This window comes from Schistocerca gregaria, chromosome X (assembly GCF_023897955.1).
Source record: "Schistocerca gregaria isolate iqSchGreg1 chromosome X, iqSchGreg1.2, whole genome shotgun sequence".
Classification (NCBI taxonomy): domain Eukaryota; kingdom Metazoa; phylum Arthropoda; class Insecta; order Orthoptera; family Acrididae; genus Schistocerca; species Schistocerca gregaria.
In genome coordinates, this window is record NC_064931.1 from 722,651,201 (window position 1) to 722,670,038 (window position 18,838).

At 39.2% G+C, this 18,838-nt stretch overlaps 1 protein-coding gene and 1 pseudogene across 2 annotated transcripts in view; one reads left to right on the forward strand and one right to left on the reverse strand.

Annotated features, from left to right (window-relative positions):
• The window catches only part of LOC126298857 (homeotic protein distal-less-like), a 301,048-nt gene that overhangs the window by 264,549 nt on the left and 17,661 nt on the right, over positions 1 to 18,838 (reverse strand). The window lies entirely within an intron of this gene.
• Positions 10,529 to 10,647, forward strand: LOC126299882 (5S ribosomal RNA; annotated as a pseudogene).

Consider the following 18,838-nt stretch of genomic DNA (forward strand, 5'->3'; position numbering starts at 1 on the left):
GCATGTATAAGAGAACATCGAATCAAATTAAAATTTTCGCCTTTGTCTGGCGACGGTCTTGAAGACCTAACAGTGAACAACTATTCGCGAAAAAAATGGAAATCATGGTTCTAATCCTGGTCCTAGAAAAAATGTTCATTGTCATTTCATATCCCTGTCGACGGGATTACTGTGTTAGGGAACTGTTGTCACGTAGCCGGCCGTTGTGGTCGAGCGGTTCTAGGCGCTTCATTCCGGAACCGCGCGACTGATACAGTCTCAGGTTCGAATCCTACTTCGGGCATGGATGTGTGTGATGTCCTTCGGTTAGTTAGGTTTAAGTGGTTCTAAGTTCTAGGGGACTGATGACCTCAGATGTTAAGTCCCGTAGTGCTCAGAGCCAATTGAACCATATGTTGTCACGTAGTTTATTTATTTCATGTTTTATATACAGGGTGCCCCTGGAGGAACAGTCACTATTCAAGGATATGACAGGAACTCTCATCTGGATCAAAAAACTTCATATGGACATATACCCTACTTCGAATGGTATCTGAGACAGATCACCTTTAAAGCACATTGTTATTTATTTTCTATATTATTCAGTAGTGTAGAGTAAGTCTAGATGAAAAATTTGATATCGGGCTCTTGTGGTCTATCATATAGGGGAAACTACCTCAGATTTGTCTAAAAAACTATCTGAACTAATGTGCAAGCGCGTCGAGTGAGATTTTCAATATTCTCTCGCTGTCTTCGCGCAAACTATTACTGCTACAAAAGAAATGAATATGATACTTTTGGTAGGAAATTTAATGTAGATTGATTTTGTACTGGGACACGTTTTTGGCAGAGGTCGAATTATTCAAGAGAAACGAACATATATGACATTAAATGTATTCTGTCTCAGAAACCATTCGGAATAAGTTATAGCCCATGTCCACATAAAATTTTTTGTTCAAACGAGCGTTTCTGTCACATCTGTGAATATTACCATTCCTCCTGGAACACCCTGTATAACTGAGTTAGAGAAATCTACTTAGTGGCATATGACATATAATTCAGCCGTGATGAAGAGTCAAAATACGGACTAACCGAAACACCTAAAGTATTGCGAAGCTGTCTCGATCCTTGTTGGCTGAACCAGAGCCTACTAATGACAGAGATTGTTGGGAGCTGATAACAAGGCGCGTACATCTCGCTCGAAGACTTTACACATGTGCGTAAGACCCTGGAGGACCACACAAACACCCTCATGTGTGTGAAGTTCTCTTGAAACCACTGTCAAGCGATTCGGAAGCGATGGGTGCTTGGTTATCTTGTTGACGATACGGGTTCCCAGTGAGCTGTTGTAGTCGAACAAACTGATGCACATGGTCAGACATCATGTTACTGTATCGTCTGCCGCCACGCGGGATTAGCCGAGCGGTCTCAGGCGCTGCAGTCATGGACTGTGTGGCTGGTCCCGGCGGAGGTTCGAGTCCTCCCTCGGGCATGGGTGTGTGTGTTTGTCCTTAGGATAATTTAGGTTAAGTAGTGTGTAAGCTTAGAGACTGATGACCTTAGCAGTTAAGTCCAATAAGATTTCACACACATTATCGTTTGCCATGGGGATATGATGTCTCACGAGCCCCATTTCATCTCACGTAAACATACCTTACACGGAAATACCTGCACCACACACTATAGGGATTCATCATCTCGCGTGGTTTCCGACGCACTGGGAGTGTTCCAGAGCGTAGAGAGATCTTCAGCAGAGGCGACGTTTCTCTATGCATCGAGTGGCAGCGATTCTGCGTTCATGTTAAACTCTGTGCCCGGTGTTGTGTGGTTAGCAGAGGTACTCGTCCGTGGCGGTGGCTTCTCTACAAAACAGCGAGAGGTTGACTCTACATCTACACACATACCCCGAAAGCCTGTTATGGTGTGTGGCTTAGGATACTTCTGGTACCACTGTAATTGACCCCCTTCTCTGTATCCCAAATACATCTACAATTGTAGATTGTTCTTAACTTGTTGTTGTCCACCCCTGAATTGCGAAGGATTATTCGGTACTATCACCAACCTATCAGTTTTTATAACCCGTTGTAGTTGTCAACGACCCATGTCGTCGGTACATTGTTTATTACGACAGCTAACGCTGGTCGCAATGTTTTCTTTCAGATCGAGGTGCTCGTGGTACACTATTGAAACAGTCACACGTGAAAAGCTGCACTGCTGCGCAACCTTGTCCCAGGCATCGAGTCCCAACGAAATTCATTGATATGGGATGTTTTGCCCATCTTCCTCGCCACTATAACGCCGAAAATCAGTCAAAGGTCTGAAAACTTCCTAATCATATGGCACAGCTAACCAAGAATGCTAACTCAACATTGCAGGCAAGCAATGAAGTCATGGCACACAAAATGAAGCAAACATCATTGTCATGGTTCTGGTGTCAGCTGATAGACAGTTTACAGTGTGTGTAGCGTGTGTAGTGACTGATGTTGGGATGTGAATGAACAGTGTATCACTAGCTTTTTACGTTATGAAATTAAATTGTTTGCAAAAATGTAAAAAAAGAAATTAGTGCTGAAGACTAGGGGTAAACACAATGAGGTTTCTAAGCCTTGTAACAGATGCCACAGGCAGGGTCGACTCTCTGTCAGACTAGACCTGTAAGTATGGAAATGTCTGTTAATTTTAATCATGTTTTTTTTTTTTCCTTTTAGTATTGGCTACGACGGCATGTCAACTAGCCTTCAGATGAATAAAACTACCTCTGCTACTATCTACTATTACTGCTGCTACTACTTCTACTACCACTATTCTATCAGCCAAGCCTAAGAAAACTCTCTTTTCAATAAGGCTAATTCATTGCTCATGAGTGACGGAAAAAGCAGCAAACTCTACTCCAGCAGTCACTCTCTCCTGCATTTTTGAAGGTGCGCTAAGCCAAATTCATATTCAGGAGACATGCAGAAATAATGACATGTCAATAATAAACCTCCTGATGACACTTCTTACGTGATAGTATGCTGCAGGTAGTCATCGACAAGAAGAGAAAATCAAAGTCGAAAATATGTAGGTGTACGATTAATAAATTTCACGTTTTGATGATAATCTTACTTCCAACGTGCATTAAAAATAAAAGTTCTTCGAGCGACGACTAATGGTGACATGTTTATCTGTATTCAGTAACATTCGAGATGTTATCACATCGACCAGCGTATTGCTTCTCCTGTGAATATGACAACTTATGAATCAAATCGGAGCATATTTATTCACCTTAGACTAAATATATTTTGACCACAAAATATGTTATTTAGTAAATTGTCATTATTTGTACCACTTTATAAATATTTACTCCTACATAAAAGTGGAAGATGTAATTTAATACTTTTGGATGGGACACACTTTCTCGTGTACGTTTAATTTTCACATCTTCAGAAGATATACTTTCATCTGCAGTAGTGCTGCTCACTGAGGAAGAAATATTCCAGAAGAGCAGAACGGTAAACGCAAATCGCGCCTACATGAGTGTGCTACTCATTGAAACATAAAAAGCTGAAACCAATAACTGTCAGTTAAGTTCGAAGAGTTAAATGCACAATAGTTAAGCTATTAAGATATCAGAGGTAAGGCGGACCCTTCGACATAACTCACATGTCAGTCAAGATATAATTTGAATTTACTAATCACTACTATCAAAGGGAAGATAAGGCTGTGGTATGGAACTAAAATAATGACGTAAACGACTTCTTGGACCAGCGTGTATATAGCAGCGACTAGTCGCAACTCGTCTAATCATATTTTCTGATGATTGAATAGGCTTGTCTCTGTCTTACACAAATGACTTCAGGCGACTGATACAAAGGTTCCTTCAATTTGATCGTTACGGATACCTTTGGCCGTACTTATTTAATGTGTGCTCTGCCCATAATGAACTCGATGTTGACTGTAGATTAAGTTCTAACCATTCACTTCCACATTTATTGTCGTTAAGGACGTCGCAGACATTCTTTTATCCGTCACTACTGGTTTCGTAGTAGTTAGTTTATTATGTCATACTGATCATAAGTAACGTTAAGACGGTGGAAGACTCGTTGTCATTGAAGAAAACATACAGAATTAAGGCAAAAACCAGTTATATTAATGAATGTCTTCATGAAATTTTTCTAAACACTTAAGGAAATAAGAATAAGTAATAAATGGGGATTCTGAAATGATCTAGCGTAGGAAGGTACGGAACAAATGTGGAAGTAGTGCAAGTATTATGTTAGCTAATCAAAGACTAACAGGGAACATGTAAAACAATAATAAAATTGTCATTGAGAAACTGAGAATGGGAAAAATAAGCGATTTTCCTCGATAAAAGCTTAGTCAAAATAATTTCAGCGTGACTGCTGAGAGACGAAAGATGGGTCCTCTTATGAAGATTGTTAACTGTGTTGTCAGAAATAATATTTTACTTCCAATGACGGCAAAACAAATATAAATAGTACATCAGAAAATCATAGCAATGCTAAATTTTCAGCTATATCTATTTGTGTACCTAGTGATACTGTACAGTGTGTAATCCACTGGGCTCTCATTTGAGAGGGGGGACTCTCCAAACCCTTTTCAGCCCACCAGATATTGAGATTCCGTGGTTTCCGTTAATCTAGTAAGACGAAAACCGAAAGGGTTTGTTTGTAAATGTGATAACCGATTTCGTGTCCCATCCCTGTCAAATCTTAATTTGTGTTCCGTCTCAAACGGCTAGTAACCGACTGTTCTTTGAATATTAATCTTGATTATGCTGATATGATTTATAAGAAATCACTCCGGCAAACCACATCTGATTCATCGCCAAATATAAAGAGCACAGAAAGAAATTTAGCTCAAGACAATGGTATTTTGTACAGCGAATCAAACGATGTGTTTTTCCGGGTGTTACAAATTAATTTCCAATGATTTTACATCCGTTTTATTTTGTACCCATGTTATAAACGGTATTATGTTGCAGTGCTGCGCATTAGCAGTTAAGTCCTTCAGGCGAAGGGAATATCGTAGTCGCTGAAAATTGCCGAAGTCTACCATACAATGACATATTGTTACACGTAAAATGTTAACACGTAAGGTGGCCCAAGAAATGTTTGCAGTGCCGGAATGTTGAATTATCACTGAACAACCAACAGAAAAATGCGCATTCGAAATCCGAGTCTTACTACACTTGGAAAAGAAAACTCAACAAATCCCACATATCTGATCCGCTGTATTCTCACGATAGTATATTAACTGCAGACTAATAGCTAATCTGATGTAAAGATAAACCGCATGAGAGATGCTAGCTCGAACCGCTTTGAGTCTCTATACAATGTACATGGTGATCGACAAATATATCGAAACTCATTACCATGCTTAATACGGTTTAGGAGAACCGACAGTATTCAAAACAGCTTCCAGTCTCATAGGTATGGATAAATACAGGTCCTGTATGGTTTTCAAGGGAATCTTATAGCATTACTCGTGCGAAATAGTAGTACGTTCGGATAACGATACTGGGTGTCAGACAATTCATCCTCGTGTTCACAAAACTAGCCCTGGACAATGCGATCTGGCTGTGGCCTTAGAATACATCATCACCATTATGGAACAAACTTTGTACCACGGCGTGGACCTGATCAGCCAAACTGGTCACATAATCCGTTGCAAAATGGTTCAAATGGCTCTGAGCACTATGGGACTTAACATCAGTCCCCTAGAACTTAGAACTACTTAAACCTAACTAAGGACATCACACAAATCCATGCCCGAGGCAAGATTCGAAGCTGCGACCGTAGCGGTCTCGCGGTTCCAGACTGAAGCGCCTAGAACCGCTCGGCCACAGCGGCCGGCACAGTCCGTTGCAGTAATGCAATCTTGCAGAGTAATCATTGGGCCCATAGAATACCACGATATGGCTGCCTACATCATCACCGAACCCCCGTCATGTTTCACTCTTGGGACCTAAACTCAACCATAAGTTGGAAGCAATGTGAAACAAAGCTCATCGGGGAAAAAGATCTTCTGCAATTGCTCCAAAGTAAAGGTTCTACGGCCTCGGCACGTCTTTTTCCTGTTACAGCATTTTCATCACTGACGGGTGGTTTTGAAATTCAAGCTCGCCCTAAAATTCCCTGTTTATGGAGCTCCGTTCGTGTTGTATTGGTACTGAGAGGGTTCGAGAGTGTGAGATTCAGTTATGCAGTGACTTTGGCAGTTGTCGTCACCGTATTTTTCGACACAGTCCTCTTCAATGAACGTCTGCCACGATCACTCAGCACACACTTTCGTCCGCGTTGTGACTTAGCGGATGAAAATTTTTCGTTTTGCCTGTACAAATCTTCAATACGGTGCCTCTTGAAACACCAAACACTCCGGCTAAGTTTTTACGACCACTAACAATTTGCACACAGTAGAAGTCACTTAGCTTCGACATAATGCACACACAACTTTTCTGACCACTATTGACACCTGAAACGCATTGAGGACATTGTACAGCTCACGCACAATAGCTACAGGTTTGGCTGGTACCTACATTTATGTTCAAGCATGGTGGTGTTTAGATATTTTTGTTCAACCTCTGTAGCTAAAGCTTCATAACTGTAAGTCCACAAACGAGTTTTTTTGTGATAGCAAGATTTATTCGGCACTTTTCCGTCACATCAAAATTTGAGAAGTTACCTGTTGTTCGACGTTGTACACAAAATATTGAAAAGAAAAAAAAAAAGAACAAGAATCTCGACGGGTAAAAGCGGTCTTGCGAGTAGTTGGATAATAATCTGCACTTATTGCGGATATCAATTCTAAATTTTGTTTAATTGGGAATTAATATTACACATATATGCAGAAAGCTGTCTGCTTATTCTACGTCAGTTCTTTTTTGATAGCTACCCACTTCATTTACTATCACCATCATCGGGTCTCTAAAGATTAATAAGCACCACTCTACTACGCTACTTACACAAGCTGTCAAATTTCTCTTGCTAATACATTATATCGTGTTTATGTAGAGGCACGTCAACGTACGTAATGAACTGCTGATTTAGATTTACAGAACCCATGAATAATCTGTGAAATAAACAGGGAAAACCGGAGAGTAGCAAATGCAACAGAATTGCGTGCGAATGATGCCGAACTGAGACAATGAGCACATCAGTTGCGCCTTGTAAACTTATCTGTGTCTATTAACAAATACAAATGACATCGAAAATTTTCGACACATATTAAGCAATATTTCTCCTTGTTCTGTAATTCCTAAGTTGGCTTTTGTTCAATGTATGATTGCAGATCAACGTACAGGAGCAAGTAACACATATAGACATCTACTGCGCCTTATATGATTTCTTTTTCTCAGAAACCATCTGATAAATTGTACTAGTCACTTGCCTGCAGTCCGCGGCATGGAGTTGGTTCCTGAAGATAATTTAAGTTCCCTTTTCGGTCCCTTCACTTATCGTTATCTTCTCGCGATTTTTCTGGATCGATAATCTCTACCTGATTCTGGTAACCATCTTCCTACTGGATCCTCGCGTGATGTTCTCTCTCAGACTACTTTCCTGTGAGTTCCAAACTATCTGTCAATTTCTCATACTTATTCGCTCCACACGTAATTTACGTGGGTCTACCCGTGTTTTACGTCAACCAGAAAGGCACAGTAGTGTCATTTTCTGCTAAGGTTGTAACTCACTACGACACAGCGTTGAGTGCCACAGTATTTGTTGATATTTGTATTTAGGCGCTTTTATATCACTGAAAGTATCAAGGTATAATTAATTTCCATTTTTTAAATCATCACTTGGAAAGGAACCAATAAGCTATGCAGCACGTTACATCAAGAAAGGAAAGTTTCCGTGTGAGGACTATTTGAGATTTAGGTGTTCAGAGAGGGAACATAAACTCATTGTAATATAGATAGGACAGAATACCTATATGGCCCTGATGAGGGGAAAGATACCAGCATTTCCCTGATGTGATTCAAAGAAACCATAGGAGATTTAACGTGGTTCTTAAGCTATCTCCTGCAGTACAAACAACCAAAGGACTTCTGAAACGTGAGCTCGCATTTCACTAACTTCAGTCAGATGTAATGAGTTCCACCAGTTGCTATCCCCGTTCTAATAACATTATATAGAAATGCGAACAGTGAAGCTTCCTGACTGGACACGTCTAGGTAGCTACCAGTTGCCTTAAAAATACTGCACTAGCTATAAACCATCTAACAAACATTTACAGCTACTAAGCTTTTCATAAACGTGGATTGTAACGATAAAGTAGTCTTTCTGCCGATAATTACAGATGCGAGACAATTATTCTTTCCTGTCCTATTGTATAAACAACACAAGGAAAGGGAAAAAATAATAAAATCTTGTACATGGCACAAAATAATACAAGGCTATATCTAATTCGTATGGATTCAGGAGACGAAGCCACAACCGAGAGGAAGCATCCACATTATAGGCTATCAACACAATTTCGCTTCGCTGTAGATTCGATAGATCTATGATTCCATGACGGAAAATGCAGTTCTTTATTTACTTAACAACAAATTTAACACTTATCGCATTGCTCCTAATCCCTCTCTGGAGCTACGATTAGCGACTGGCCAGGGTCAGTAACTTCTCCACTGCACGATGAACAAGCAACTTCCTATTCTCACTGCACGATTGCGCAAGGGCGCTTACCCACGCGCACAATTATTACACGTGAGCAGTGCATGCCGACCTTGCAACTAATTACGACGAATAACTTCACTGCAGATAGCTCCACTCCAGGTATCTCGTCTGGAGAGCACTGTGTGATCGGAATCTGCTGATGAGGCTGGAAGCTATCAAAGACAGAAGTATTCGTACGTGTACGTGTATGTGTGTGTGTCTGAGAGAGAGAGAGAGAGGGAGGGAGGGAGGAGGAACTGTCAGATGAAGGAAAACGTTATCTTCTTTCAGCCAGCCTAAAGCAAATCATATTTCGCTGTATTACTTCGTGTATCTTCTAAAATTTACCGTCAAAATATGTAATAATGTAAGAAACTTGAACGGCGACGAAAATCTTAGTAAGGCTGTCTTCTATGAAATTATCATTGGTACCATTATTTTCACTTTAACCGTCATTTGAAACCTCGACTTAAGATTATTTCGCTCTCTTCGTTCAAAGGATCTCACAGTGTCTCTTTTCACCAGCTTTCCGCATTTATCTGTCTATACGTTGTTATGAAATCTCAAATAAACAGTTCACAGATAATAAGAAAAGCATATTTTAATTGTGTTAGCCCCCTCTAGCAGATTCTACTAGTCTTCAGTTCGGGTAGATTAAAATAGTGCACGTGGTTGGTTAGATGCAAAAGAAAGAGAACTTGTGTTTAACTCTAAAGCCAGATACAGGGAAAAGAGTCGCATGTGTTACCTTCCAACAAATAGCTTGGTACGGAAGGAAATTTCGATTTTTTCTTTAATTTTTAATGTTTGTATCACAGTCGCATCATGTGTTATTTATCACTTTGTTATTTATGTTTGGTGCTCTAAATATGAAAACTAAATCGCACGACTAATCAGAAGTTACTATTTGGCGGCAATCTTGTGACAGATTGCGGAACTACAAATTGGAAGTGTACTGCATTTTTTCCGTGGGAGCCGAAGTATTTTTCTCTGTTTGACTGACTAACGTACTTCTGAACGTTTACTCCGAGACTTCAAGTTTCTGGGATAATCAGGACGTTGGTGGTTCAGCGAATTAAGTTATGTTGTATTTACACACACAGATTTTGGATTCTCTACTTTACCTCAATCATTTGAGATAAATTCTGGAATGCGGCCGACTTCCTTTACTATCCTTCCCAAATTCGACTAAATGCTGCGTCTCTAAATTCCTAATAGTTGACGGGAGAACCAGTCCTAATATTTCTTCCAGTTTGTGTGCAGTACGATTGCTACATGGTTCATATCACTAGTACGGGTGTTTTAAATGCTTTACCTTGTCTCACAAGTCAAAGCGAATCTAGCGACGCTCATAAAAACAATTTTATAAGTGCAGGAGTGCAGAAATTACATTGAAGTCTGACAACTGATGTTTTCTTCACCGGTCGTCTTATAGTTATGTCACGCTGCGCTATTGCGTTCGTCTCACAGCGTGTGGAAGTCGTCGGTGGAGTTTTCTTGCGCGGTGTTGGAAGAAGAGAAGAACTAACGCTACTATCTCAGAAGTCAAGTTGATTGTTAAATCTTTAAACTTATTTTCATTCTCATTTTTTGGGCTATGTGAAGGCAATAACTGTACAAATCTGGTGATACACATTACGCCTTCAACTTTTTGACAACAGAAAGAACGCTTTCCTATTTATGTAAATGCTAATAATTTTAGATGTTCTGTTTTGTTACCTGTGGCACCTGTATTCGTACTGTAGAACTTCATTTCGAAAAATCTGGAGTTACGTTATTCAGAGCACCAATTCACCCATTTCTCCCTTGTCTGGAGAGGTTTATGCAATATGTACTACATGATGACAGAAATTTTCATAAGTCTCTAGAAATTAGCGCTTTCCATTCCAACCTATGCCAATGGCCTTACCCCAGTGGTAACACCGGTTCCCGTAAAATCACCGAAGTGAAGCACTGTCGGGCTTGGCTCTGACTTGGATGGGTTACCGTTCGGGTCTGCCGAGAGCTGTTGGCAAGAGGAGAGGGGTGGACTCGGCCCTCGTGAGGCCAATTGAGGAGCTACTTGACAGAAGTAGCGGCTCCGGTCACGGCCGGGAGAGCGATGTGCTGATCACATGCCCCTCCATATCCGCATCCAGTGAAGCCTGTCGGCTGACACCGCGGTCGGTCGCTGCCGCTGGACTTTCGGACGGAGGTTCGTACCTGTCCAAACCAACATTAAATCTTCCTACTGATCTTCCTAAATGGTGCAACGCTTAAGGAACTGAACTGATATTCGAAAAAGACTGCTGTTCACATTCCTGTCCAGCCAACTAGATTTAGACATCTCATGGCTTACGTTTAATAGTCCATTCGAATTGTGGGATGATTTCTTTGAGTTAACCATGACCGATTTCTTTCCCCATCGTAATCCAATTGTAGTAGCGTATTTAATGAAATACGTAGTGGAATACGTGTTTAGAAAGATAAAAATTTAGAGGCGGGGTTGGATTTGAGTTGAATGACAAATGAGTAACATGAATGAATTATATGAAATCTGAGTAGCGATCCACGATCACGATGGCATTTAAACAACAGGTCAGTCTGGACTGAAATTTATTAACAACGCTTAAACATAGAACTCATTAAGGACTTGCTAATGTTAGTGGTACGTACTAATGTAACGAGAAACCTTACATCTATTTCTATTCTTTTGATCCTGAAAATGGCTATTGGCCGAAACGCGTAAGTTATTTGAGTGTTATTAATAAACTTCGATCCAGAATGGAGTTTCATACTAAGTACAACAAATGAACGAAACAAAAATCTCCTTACATGCTGCTTATTATATTTCTGCAATAATTTGTTTTCACATTTCTGTTTAGCCATTCAGTTTCTGCTCCTTCTGTATTTCGACGTGCGTTTCACAGTTATCTTACATTGTCTACACGGATAGGCGCAACTCGTACTTTTTTGTTGTTTTTCGTTTCATCTTTAACCCGTATATTTCTTTTCTTTTGCTTCTGTCTCTGTTCTCCATATATCTAACGTTTTGCAACCTTTCTGATATTTTCTTACAATACATTTCTCATCTCTGTTACTATACTATCTTACGTGGCTTAGCACTCCCTAGCGCTTACACTTTCAAGAGATTTCGAAGTTCCACCATTGATCACTAATCTGGCATCCGTTTTACAACCGAGTACAGAAGTCCAAAGGCCACAAACATACACTGGCACGCAGCACGAATACTATGAGAGAATGAAAGCTTCCTACCATCACAAAAAGTCACATTCAAACTGAGTTCCTCTGGGGTTCAGAGTTTTAATTAAATTGTTATTGATAAAACACTAGTGCAGCTTTGAGAAAGCTCAAATTTCATTAAGTCACATAGCTGTAATTCGAGATGAGTGCTTCAGTGAAACCACAAAAAGATTGAACGAAGTTAACTTGATGATAATTCGGACCAGGGTCTTCTCCAATCAAAGTAAAATCTGAAGAATAAATCTGGTTACCAAAAATGACAGTAGTTTAAGTAAAGATATACAACCAGGAAGCTTACGTGTAACAAAAGCAGCTGACTAGGAGTATTGTTGCTTTAACAGAAACGTCATCACTGTGGTATGTATATTCTTGCTATGAACAGAACTGGCACCTATAAATTGTGTAGTTGGTTTACTCCCGATTCCTGACACCGACATCTCAGATAGCGACAGTAACATTACAGGATACGTAGCAAATAAAAATGTGTAGCGAATAACAGACATCCCCTACGTAAAGTAAATAAACTACTCGTACTTCAGACTAATACAACTTGCGAATATTACGAGTACCTCAGTTAATGTTTCGGTGGATGTATGTGTGTGTGTGTGTGTGTGTGTACATTGCATGGAAATTTCCTGAAATTGAATATTATGCTAATATATTTCTCTTGGTGATGAAATTGTCGTTTATCGTTTGTTACGTCTTCGCAGATACACTTGTCGAGACACGAACGGTTCGCCATATTTGCCCACAGAGCTATTGACAGCATTCGTCTGCTCTCAACAACATTCCCAAGGTTTAAATTTAACCTTGGGAGTAAGAGTAAATTTCTCTTATGAAGGAGTGGGTAAGCGCATGTAGAACTTAATATCCAGTCACGTTTGTTTAAAAATATCGCTCAGCAATGCCTGTATCGCACTGCTAATGTCCTGGTTGCAGAAGGAATCGTAAGATCAAAAAAATCGTGTCTAAAAGCAAGAAATGTTTAACATCGGCATACGATGCAAAACTGAAAAAAAATCTCTTAAAAATTGCTCTCTGAATATCCAATGTACTGAAAATAGTTATAACAGTGTGAGAATCAAGTAAGCTAGTTACAGGCGTTATTCATTTTTTTTTAATTTGCTCACGTTATGTAATTTAAAGTAGTATAACAGTGTTATGTTTTAGGCATAATAAAGTATGAATATTTGTCTCGACCTACCTTCAGAAAAAAATGTCATACAAACATTTTCGAATGTAACATTCTCATCAAATTCCAATGAAAAGTAGTTTCGGTCAAATAAATTCCATTTCATTGCTGTAACCCCTTATCGATACGTCATGAAACGGCGCTGACACCGAAACCAAGAACGAAGTAATTCAATGGGAAATTATAATTATGCGACAGGCACTGCTAAAGGCAAAGTGAAAGTGTCCCAGTAATTACTGGTATTCCTGTTTTTTTTTCTTTCTTTTTAAGCAGTAGCGTGGCAGGTCACTACAGACAGCATCCCGTCCAAAAAGAGAACTTCTTTGGCTTGTGACTGTGCTCAAGTAACACAGCACGGCAGAGAGACACGATGCTACGTAATAATAATAAAATTTCTAAGATTGAAAACGAATAGTAGGTCATTCTCTTGTTTCCCTTTCCTTTTGTTGTTGCGGTGAGGGTACTTACTCGTCAGCACATAATAATACAGAAGTTTCTAAAATGCATTATTTCCAGGAGATATGTTCAGGGATTTCATTTACTTGCTTCAAAACAAGAAATCTTCGGTGTTGTGTTAGTATGTTAAACTGACGAATTCAGAAAGAAAACAATGAAAGCTCTCGTTGTTTCCTACGTGCTTCCTACGCGTTAGTAATTTGAATAAGGAAAAGACTCTAATGAAGGCAATCATCTTAAATCAATCTTCAGATCTGCGATGTCTCTACCTCTGCTTCCGATGATTTGGTGCTCAGAACCGTTATCTTGTTCACCAACGTCATGCCTTATACAAGCATAGTAACGTTCAGTTTTGATTTTCACCACTAACACTTCCTAAATTATAGAAACATTCCGTAACGTAAATTCTCTCTTAGGTAATTCTCCGCAAAACAGGCAATTAAGAAATTGCCATCAATAATTTTACGGGAATCGTTCTTTATGTAGTGATCCACATATAATGTGCTTCGTTTTCTTTTTTTCACTTTGATTGAGTTTTCCTGTGAAAAGAGGTGAGCTTACTGTATGTCATTCCCGGACATGGTAAAGCCCCGTACTTCCTCTGGTAAACGCAGTGTACAAATATTTCGTGACATTATTCAGTACCTCTGCCAAAAATCATCAATGGATGTGAAGAAGGGATTAACATGTTACATTTGTGTTCAGAAACGGCAGGAATGAATGACTTATTGTGAATGCCAAAGAGGTCCTTGAGTAAGACCATAGCAGCTTCCCTCCCCCATCCTTTTCATTTGAGAAGTTCTCATACCCAATAGCCTCGCTATCGATGGGTCGATCAACTTTAAGCTGTAACAGAAATCATTCGCTCCTGAAAGCAAGTTTCCAATATTGGTCTCTGAACCATATTTATAGTCAACTTATTATTGCGTTCAAAGTTTAAATGTGTCAGAAATGACCGTGAATAAATCATCGGCAAAGTATTTACATTTGTATAGCATGTGACAGTGATTTCTTTGACGGTCTACAGCATTTGCGCAACGAACCATTCAAAGCTGACATAGTACATCATACACAACTACTTCTCATATAAATTCCAAATTAAGTTGTTATATGGAATGGTGATAAATATCACTATTTCTCAGTGTATTCTGCTGGCTGAAACGTATTTTTCGAGACTTTACCCAGGATTTTGATACTTTTCGCAACAACTTAAGTGAAACGCTAATATTGAATCTCGTAATTTTTCTTCGTGTTCTGGAAGTAAATGCTTCATTCCCACTGATATTCACTGAACCAGATTTTATAGCTCTGTAATTTCTCAGAAAAATTTCTCCTTTTCCTCAGTGCTGTGAAATGATGTATTTATTTGGTGTACTGGCCAAAGATTTTTGCCTTTCAACATTGGTTTCGTCAATGAAAGCAAATAACACATCACAAGCTTAGCAGCATATTTTGTTGGAATTCAGTCCAAAGGAAGGAAGGCTGTAGTTCGACGTACTCTCTACGTTGAGGTTATTAGAGGCAGAAGACTAGCTCAAGAGGACGAAGATACAGAAGGTCTCGACCGTGGTCTTATCTAACTAATCATTCCCTCATTCGTAAGAATTGATTTACAGAAACTATGAGTAACCTAAACGTTGATGGATGTTCAGGAGATATGAACCTCTCTCACGTTAAATAACAGTGCCATCCAGGAAAATTGCCTGCGTTTTAGGTACCAAAGCGTCGGTACATGAAAGAGATGACTTCTACGGAAACATTACTGGTTCCAAAGAGCATAAATAATGGAATCACGGGCAGATTTAAGAAGACCAGAAATCCACTTTTGTTCCATCCCAAAGAGCTAATGAGGAACATTACGGCAACGCATCACGAAGAACAGTACGATAAATGTTCGACAAAAATCCACTTACGACCAGGAAGATTACACTTCCGGTTGTGTGATCGACATATGTAACTTGAAATAAGATTTACACATTGAGTCAATGATTAATACTGATTCTGAGAACTGTATTGGTACACTAATTTCATTTACTAACGGTATAAGTTTATTGTGCCACGTCAGCGATTAAACTAAAGCACTATAAGCGGCCACTGAAAAATTCGGTAGATACTCTTCCATGTAACGAGTAAGAGCCGGTGTTGAAGTAATGAAAAATTCGTCTCTAATGGTTCAATAATTTACAACTTACTTCTCTAAGAGGGAAAGGAAAGCCAAAAGACTTCAAGAAGCTAGTTGTATCAAAGTAAAATGCGACGTTCTAGACATTGTTTCGCTGAAACTGAAGTGGCTTGATTCTAATTACATCGCGGTAATTCTCATGTGAAAGGATATAAGCTGAATGCATAGGCCGAAGCATGTTACAACTTAGAAAACCTTGGCACAACATGTTAGAAAAGTTCACAGAGATTTTTATTGAAATCTAATTATGAACTTCTAAATGATGATCCTTACAATACATTTCAAACTTCCGTAACTAACAATCTAGTTGTGGGTATAGAAGTCACACTCTCAAGAATATTAGTTCTTTCTCACAGTCGTTATCTGAAACTTCATACAGGGTGAAAGACCCAAGGAAGCGGTCGACCATAACATGTACGCATAAAGTGCAGTGCTCACCTACTGCAATATCTTTTTTCTACATTATATTTTTCTTATTTTTCTTTGCGTTGATACTGTGTATGAGTTCACAATTACAATGTTGGACATAAGATATACTGTACAGTATTTCATTTCGTTACATATTTAAAGTATTTTACCAACACAGTAGTCGTAATATCCAACAGACCAATGAATATATTTCTCTTTTTCTGTTTAAAGGCTTCTTAAATAGGGCTGTATCTTTTGTTCAGATTTTGTAGAAGTGTTACTTTGGAAAATCTGTGGCGCTGTTTACAGTTGGTTAAGAAGAGATGTATACGAAACGAAACAGGTAAGTTTCCGCAGAATTCGCTGTAAACACAAACGGGAAGAAAGTGAATCTTAAGAATTACGCGAAAACTATCCAAATTGCTAGTTTACTACGGGAAAACTAGAAATATATTCCTCGATTTAAGATATTTCTTTTGTTTTGGCAAGTGCAATCTGTCTGAAGGAGAAAATAAGTCTACATACCGAAGATGGAAACAAGTGTTTCCGTATACGCTGTCATATATTTTCAATAACTCATCATGAGAGCTTGACTCCATGTTGTTACTTTTTTTATAAAACTATTCCTCAATTTCACCTGTCGAAGAGCAAAATCTATCTGAAGGAGAAAATAGCTCTACGTACCGAATTTGAAAACTAGAGTCTGTGAATGAGCTGTCACACATGTGCAAAATTCTGTCATCAGAGCTTCAGTTAACGCTGTTGTTCACATAAAGTATGATTCAATTAAAACTAGTAACTGTGAAAATATTTTCTGTAAATAGTACACTACATTATTTACGATAGCTACTATAAATTGCAGCCAATGATGCGACGGAAACAATCAACTGATCTTTGCAATTATTAAAAGCTAAACAGCAACTCTGAATTTGAACGAACTTAATTTTCTTACCACGTGTGTTTACACTGAATTTTGCGGAAACTTATCTGCTTCGTTTATTACATTGTATCTGAATCTACTACTTTCTCATTCACGAAACCAGGTATCAAACATGAGAAGCATATTTATATAAATTCGAGTTAGCATAAAACTTATTTTCACGTTGTAGAGCATTAAATTTTCGAATTTCCGTTCCTGTCAGTAATAAATATAAGGCTGATTTTGACGCATTATTGTATTTCAGGGGACTTACATGCAAATAATAATGTTTAAACGAATTTATTGTGCCAATAATTAACCGAATCATAATTTAAATTATGCAACTGACTCCATTTCAGGCTGTTCACCATTTGCTCGTACACATTATGTATTAAAAGTTTTATCATATAAAAGTATGGGAACATTGTGTACGATTCAGTGGTATCAGTTTTACTAACTTTGCTGATTTTCAAGGTATCATAACATAATTTGGCTTTGTAATAAAGTTACTATTGATGATTAATGCTCATTTTAATTTGATTTGAGTATTATCGGTTAAGCACACATGAATTATTGAAAACTGCGAGCTTCGTCATTTCAGTGCTAAGCATGGTAAAGGAACATACAAGCGAAAAATTCTGGTATACGTTTGTATGAGGTATGAATATTTCTCCTGTCAATCTTCGCTGCATTATGCCAAAATAGTCTATAGGAGAACAAAGCAATTTGCGTAGTTTGTTCGCATATCACTTAAACTTTATTTCATTAAAATCAAATACTGTGTTTTTGTGTCGTAGGTGTGGCGAGGAATACGGAGAAATTTAGCGGATGTGTGGAGTTCAGTACAAATCATGTAACGATCACGATTATAATGGCAATCATGTGAGTTCTAAATAGGAACTGAACTGGGAAACAGCTCAGGCAGCTCAGAGAGGCTACAATATAATTCTAGAGTAAGCCCGATACATTTCTAGCTGTCTGAGGTCAGATTTCAAAAGTGAAGCGAGACGGATAGATTTCTACTATAGTGCTCTCGACCGACATAGTCTAAAGAATATTAGAAAATGTGGTACAATCCCACTGGTTTACTGACTGCTGTGTATTTGTCTACGAGAACGTGAAATCCTAACAACCGGCCGATCTCTTATTTGTAGACTACCTGGAGGTGAATTTTATAGTTTATTGCTATCCACTCAGATGCGACGATACACGCAATATTTTAGCTGCTACGGGGTATTTCTGGAAGAATCGCCGGCTGTGATCTGCGCTACGGAAGAAACCTGCCCCGTTCCGAGACGTCAAATAAAATAAGGGAAGGGCAGATAGTGAGTGGTGTCCCCTAAACGGCGGTTCGCCGCTGCGGGTGACCGCTCGTATTTGCTGTTGGCCGTGTGTGCCGCATTGTCCGCTCCAGGGGGCGCCGCCATTGTCGTGTCAACACAGCGCCTCCCGCAGCACTGATCCGACAGGCAGATGCGCTAAAAATGCCCATACTCGCACTTTGGCTCGGCTAATCGGCTAATGAATAACATCCGAGCCTCGCCCCCCCGTGCCTGCTTCCTTTACGAGCACGTGGCCGCTATTGCTGCCGCCGCCGCTATTACGAGCCACTGGCCGCAGAGTTCAATGTTTAATGTTCCTAAATTCCATGGTGGTCATTTGAGACTATTCGGGCGTGCAAATAAATAAGACAGATAATAACCACAATAAAAATAATAATAATACAACCAGGAACCCGTACTAACACTAAAAAACGTAATTTGTGTGTAGGTCACCAACCATTTATAACTATAAAATCCAGAAAC